Here is a 7,348-nt window from a genome sequence, read left to right as displayed (position 1 = left end):
CGGGAGATTGTCCTTGTACCTTTCCTGACAACTGAGGTGGAGGACACAGGTACAAATGGAGAGGGAGAACACTCTCCAGGTGCTGCAGAGTCATGGCTGCGCGGTAGGGGCGGGGCCAGAGAAGAGGGATGACTCATGGGACAAATGTGCTGAGGTTTCAGAAACCAGTGGTCGTCATAATGGTTGATTATGTTTGCTCACTGCAAGCTCAGCGCAGGGAGGGGCTGTGCAAGGAGTGACAGCAAGCCCAGAGCAGCACCTGAGAGCGGCCACATCACAGGGACTCCGTTCTGCCCTTCCCATAAAGACTCAGGGTCTTCATCCTCAGATACCCCTGGAGTTAGCTTTCTGTAACTGTGACAATACCTGAGATAACAAGATAGTACGTAAGAAAGATTTATTTTGAAGGTAGCTTTGAAGGCTTTGGTGGGCTACTGCTGGAGGGTGCACATACCATAACGGAGCATGCACAGTAAAGCAAAACCATTCACGCCGTGGCTGGGAGGTAAGAGAGATGAAGGGGTCAGAGTTCTCTCCCCCTTCCAGGGCATGTGCCCTGTAACCTAGGACCCAAGCACCAGGACAGGAAACTCCCTTCCCACATAGGGCCCGCTGGAGACATTCAGTCTTCCATGGCTGCGATCCGCCATGCTCACTTGATGTATGGAGGGGCTGGCCCTTCTTTCCCAGCGTCGCTCCTTCTAGGAGACTGCAGAACATCACTCTGCGCAGCAGAGCCTCAGCTAGCATGGTTTGGGGGTGGACAACCCTCAACCCTCCTCCAGCAGCCTGGATGTGGAAGACAGGTCCTCCGTGCCCTGGGTGTGGAGGACATGTCCTTTGTGCCCTAGGGCCTGGTAGACCAGTCTTGATTGGCTAAGACCTTGCAGAGTCAGATCCCATGCCTACTTCCTGCCATCCTGTATTCTATCATTCTGGAAATTTCTTAACACAAGCAGAGCTAATGGGATCATGAGTCCTGGTTAGAAATTTTTCTTAACATTCCCTGGAGTATAACAGCAGAAGGACTTGAGGGCAAGAAGCACAGCCACACTGTGTGCAGAGACCCAGGACACATGAGCGCACCAACCACTGCACACAGGACCCAGGACACATGAGCACACCAACCACTGCACACAGGACCCAGGACACATGAGCACACCAACCACTGCACACAGGACCCAAGAAACGTGAACACACCAATCCACTGCACACAGGACCCAGGACACATGAGCGCACCAACCCACTGCACACAGGACCCAGGGCACATGAGCACACCAACCCAACCCACTGTACACAGGACCCAGGACACATGAGCACACCAACCCACTGCACACAGGACCCAGGATACATGAACACACCAACCAACTGCACACAGGACCCAGGACACATGAGCACACCAACCACTGCACACAGGACCCAGGACACATGAGCGCACCAACCACTGCACACAGGACCCAGGACACATGAGCGCACCAAGCCACTGCACACAGGACCCAGGACACATGAGCGCACCAACCCACTGTACACAGGACCCAGGACACATGAGTGCACCAACCACTGCACACAGGACCCAGGACACATGAGCGCACCAACCCACTGTACACAGGACCCAGGACACATGAGCACACCAACCACTGCACACAGGACCCAGGACACATGAGCACACCAACCACTGCACACAGGACCCAGGACACATGAGCACACCAACCACTGCACACAGGACCCAGGACACATGAGCACACCAACCACTGCACACAGGACCCAGGACACATGAGCACACCAACCACTGCACACAGGACCCAGGACACATGAGCGCACCAACCACTGCACACAGGACCCAGGACACATGAGCGCACCAACCACTGCACACAGGACCCAGGACACATGAGCACACCAACCACTGCACACAGGACCCAGGACACATGAGCACACCAACTACTGTACACAGGACCCAGGACACATGAGCACACCAACCCAACCCACTGCACACAGGACCCAGGACACATGAGCGCACCAACCCACTGTACACAGGACCCAGGACATATGAGCGCACCAACCCAACCCACTGTACACAGGACCCAGGACACATGAGCACACCAACCACTGCACACAGGACCCAGGACACATGAGCACACCAACCACTGCACACAGGACCCAGGACACATGAGCACACCAACCCAACCCACTGTACACAGGACCCAGGACACATGAGCACACCAACCACTGCACACAGGACCCAGGACACATGAGCACACCAACCACTGCACACAGGACCCAGGACACATGAGCGCACCAACCCAACCCACTGCACACAGGACCCAGGACACATGAGCGTACCAACCCACTGTACACAGGACCCAGGACACATGAGCACACCAACCACTGCACACAGGACCCAGGAAACGTGAGCACACCAACCACTGTACACAGGACCCAGGACACATGAGCGCACCAACCCACTGTACACAGGACCCAGGACACATGAGCACACCAACCCACTGTACACAGGACCCAGGACACATGAGCACACCAACCCACTGTACACAGGACCCAGGACACATGAACACACCAACCCACTGTACACAGGACCCAGGACACATGAGCACACCAACCACTGCACACAGGACCCAGGACACATGAGCGCACCAACCACTGCACACAGGACCCAGGACACATGAGCACACCAACCACTGCACACAGGACCCAGGACACATGAGCACACCAACCACTGCACACAGGACCCAAGACACATGAGCACACCAACCCAACCCACTGCACACAGGACCCAGGACACATGAGCGCACCAACCCACTGCACACAGGACCCAGGACACATGAGCGCACCAACCACTGCACACAGGACCCAGGACACATGAGCACACCAACCCACTGCACACAGGACCCAGGACACATGAGCACACCAACCCACTGCACACAGGACCCAGGACACATGAGCACACCAACCACTGCACACAGGACCCAGGACACATGAGCACACCAACCCAACCCACTGTACACAGGACCCAGGACACATGAGCACACCAACCCAACCCACTGTACACAGGACCCAGGACACATGAGCGTACCAACCCACTGTACACAGGACCCAGGACACATGAGCACACCAACCACTGCACACAGGACCCAGGACACATGAGCACACCAACCCACTGCACACAGGACCCAGGACACATGAGCATACCAACCACTGCACACAGGACCCAGGACACATGAGCACACCAACCACTGCACACAGGACCCAGGACACATGAGCACACCAACCCACTGTACACAGGACCCAGGACACATGAGCACACCAACCCACTGTACACAGGACCCAGGACACATGAGCACACCAACCATTGTACACAGGACCCAGGACACATGAGCACACCAACCCAACCCACTGTACACAGGACCCAGGACACATGAGCGTACCAACCCACTGTACACAGGACCCAGGACACATGAGCACACCAACCATTGTACACAGGACCCAGGACACATGAGCACACCAACCACTGCACACAGGACCCAGGACACATGAGCACACCAACTACTGCACACAGGACCCAGGACACATGAGCACACCAACCATTGTACACAGGACCCAGGACACATGAGCACACCAACCCACTGCACACAGGACCCAGGAAACGTGAGCACACCAACCCACTGTACACAAGAACCCGGGAAATGTGAACACATCAACCCACTATACACAAGGACCCAGGAAATGTGAACACATCAACCCTCTGTACACAAGGACCCAGAACCTCACCAAGATCTGCAGCAAAAAAAAAGAAAGAAAGGAAGGAAGGAAGGAAGGAAGGAAGGAAGGAAGGAAGGAAGGAAGGAAGGAAGGAAGGAAGGAAGGAAGAAAGGAAGGAAGGAAGGAAGGAAGAAAGAAAGAAAGAAAAGAGAGGCAACATTGTTTCCAAACAAACAGGATATATTTTCAACAGGAAACAAGACAATTGTCTCTGCTTCTCCCTAGCCCCTTCTAATTCCTCAAGATCAGATAGCCTTCTCATGACCCAAAGGGGAAAGTATTTTTAGATGGAACTAGATTGGGAATTAACCACCAATCATATGTCCCAGGAGCTGAGGAATTAAAAAGTGACTTTCTAAACCTCATAACAATAAGGGTAGACTTGGGTATCTGGGCACAGTGCAGCCACAGCCTTTGACCAAGATACTTCTCTTCTGAATAAAGCTCTTTCTTTTGTTGTTGTTGGTCATGGGGCTTGAACTCTGGGCCTTGAGCACTGTCCCTGAGTTGTTCTGCTCAAGGCAGAGAGACAGTGCCTCTGCCAGTTTTCTGGTAGTTTATTAGAGATTAGAGTCTCATGGATTTTCCTGCCAGGGCTGGCTTTTGAACTCTGATTCTCAGCCTCCTGAGTAGCCAGGATTACAGGCGTGAGCCACGAGTGCCCAGCCTGAATAAAGCTCTTTGTATTCACTCAGAACCAGAAATGCCAACACTAGCTGGCACTGCCTGCTGCTGAGCTGCAACACCAGCAGGCACTGCCTGCTTCAGGGCTGTAGTCCCAGGGGCCTCGGCTGCCATGGAGCCACAAGGACTTAACACCAACGGGTTCTGGTGCACAGCAAACAGCAGAAAACATCTTCATCATTGTGTACCTGTCACCTCCTCCTTTGTTACTGATTTTTGATGGTACTCAAGATTGAACCATGGCCTTGTACTTGCTAGACAGATCTCCACTGAGCCACACCCCTGTCCCTTTTTGCTTTCATTTTTTTTAATACTACTCCACCCTAAGCCAAACAGGCCTAGAAAGCAATCATCCTAATGACAATTCCCTATGTAGCAAGAATGACAGGCACAAGTCAGCACATCCAGTTTTACTGGTAGAGGTGTGGTCCCATGTCTGGACTGTCCGGGCTGTCCTCAAACTGCCATTCTCCCAACGCCAGCCTCTGAGTAGCTAGGATTACAGGCATGAGTTACTGCATCTGGCTTTTACTTGTTTTCTAATGTAAGTATACTACACATAAAATACACTTACATTGTAATTCATTTAAAATACTTCTTGTCAGGCTGGGAAGGTGGCTCAGTGGTAGAGCGCTTGCCTTGCATGCCTGAGGCCCTGGGTTCAATTCCTCAGCACCACATAAGCAAAAAGTAAAAAAGCTGGAAGTGGCGCTGTGGCTCAAGTGGTAGAGCGCTAGCCTTGAGCTGAAGAGCTGAGGGACAGCGCCCAGGCCCAGAGTTCAGGCCCCATGACCAGACCCCCCCCCCAAAAAAAAACAACTTCTTGTCTTCTCTGTGACTTCTTCTTTGATATATGATTTATTTAAAAGTATGTTAGAGCTGGATCCTGGTTATTCATACCACTCTGGAGATTGTTATCTGAGGACTGTGGTGTGAAGGCAGCTGGGGTAGGCAAATCTGTGAGAATCTATCTCTAATTAACCAGCAAAAAGCTAGTACTAAAAGGCTTTGCTCTTGTGGTAGAGAGTCAGCTGTGAGCACAAACAAACAATATGAAGTGTGAAGCCCAGAGTATAAACTCTAACACTGCCCCACTTATCCAAAAAGGGTTTAATTTGCATTGTATTTGGAGTTTTTAATTTGTATTTTACTACTGATTTCTAGTTAATTTACAGTCAAGAACATGTTATGTATGATTCCAACCCTTTCCCACTTACCAAGAGAATTTTATAACTTACGATAACGTCTATCTTGCCAAATATTCACTGAATTATTTGGAAAATATCTTGGAAAGAGCGTGCATTCTATTATGCCAAGGGCAGTGTTTCATAAATGTGAATGGGCCAAACTGGGTCACACTGGTTGAAGTGTTGTTTGGGTCCTCCTCTACCCTTACTGACTTCTCTTATTTGTTCTATTAATTACTGACAGAGGAGTGCTAAAATCTCCAGCTCTACTGTCTTTTATCTTCCTCCTCCAGCCCTGGCAATTCTGGTGTCATGAACTTTGAAGCCTTATCACCATGTGCACAGGCAGTCATGATTATGACGGAGTGCCCTCCTTCTCCCGGGAAGCATTCCACTCATGGGGCTGTGGGTCTGATGTTAATATGGGCAGCCCATTGCCCTCTACAGATACGTCACTTTCCTTGTAATTGTGTTAGATTTTCTTAAATTTGTTTTGGTTTGGGGCTTAGTTGTTTTCTTTTTTTTTTTTTTTTTTTTTTGACAAACAAAACATTTGTTGCAACCCTGAACCAAGCAAGACTGCTGTTGTCACTTTTCCAACAGCATGTGTTCACTCCTGTCCCTGTGTTGCATTCTGGTAATTCTTAAACCATTACAGATGTTTCCACCAGCATTATGTCTGGTTGATTCAGTACATTTTGGTGACATGTGATCACTTACAACTGTGTGTGGATGAGGGAGCCACACCCAAATGAGAGGGTGAATCTAATCGTAATGCTGTGCACACGCTGATGCCTCACGGACATGTTCTCCCATCTCTCCCTCTTCTTGGCCACCCTGAGAACATAATACTGAAGCCAATTAACCCCACAGTGGTCTCTAAGTACACAAGTAAAAGGAAATGTAACACATCCTCACTTTAAATCAAAAGCTAGAAATTATCAAGCTTTGTTAGGAAGGCATATTGAAAACTGAGACAGGCCAAAATCCAGGATCTCTTAGACTAAGTAGTAAGCCATATTGTGAATGCAAAAGACAAGTTCTTAAAGGGAATTAAAAGTGCTACTCTGAGAATACATGAATACCAAGAAAGCCAAACAGCTAGAGCTGACATGGAGGTGGTTAGAGGGTTGCACACAGTATCAAGACAGCCACAGCGTTCTTTTAAGTTGGCAGAGGTTTGTTCTTTCAGTTTAAGGAAAGCAATGTCTCCACAGAAAAAAAATGCAAGATGAAGCTGCAGGTGCTAATGCAGAAGCTGTAGTGAATTACCCAGATCAGCGAATGTAACTGATGACAGTGGCCACACTGAACAACTGATTCTTAATGGAGACAAAGCAGCTACGACATTGTGGCTAGAGAGACATCAGTACTTGGCTGATCAGGACAGGCAACTCTCTAGTTAGGGACTAACGTGATTTATGATTAAGTAGAACTCTGTGTTCATTTGCCTTTCCAAAAACACTAGACCCTGGTAAGAACTGCACTGAACTACTACAAGAGAGCCGGGCTGACTGCCCCTCGTCAGAGGAGAGAGGCACAAGGGTAGGGGCTATCAAATGGCGACTCCTGGCGGTTTTAACCATTCACTGAAAGCACTGAAAGTGTGTGCAAAAAGAGACTTACAAAAGCTCTGGGCAGACCTAACAACTCTAATGGCACTTAATAGTACTTACTAGTATTTCACATGCTTACTAGTGCTT

Source organism: Dipodomys spectabilis, unplaced genomic scaffold (assembly GCF_019054845.1).
Source record: "Dipodomys spectabilis isolate Male_0828 unplaced genomic scaffold, ASM1905484v1 ptg000771l, whole genome shotgun sequence".
NCBI lineage: Eukaryota > Metazoa > Chordata > Mammalia > Rodentia > Heteromyidae > Dipodomys > Dipodomys spectabilis.
Note: the sequence above shows the minus strand (reverse complement) of the source record.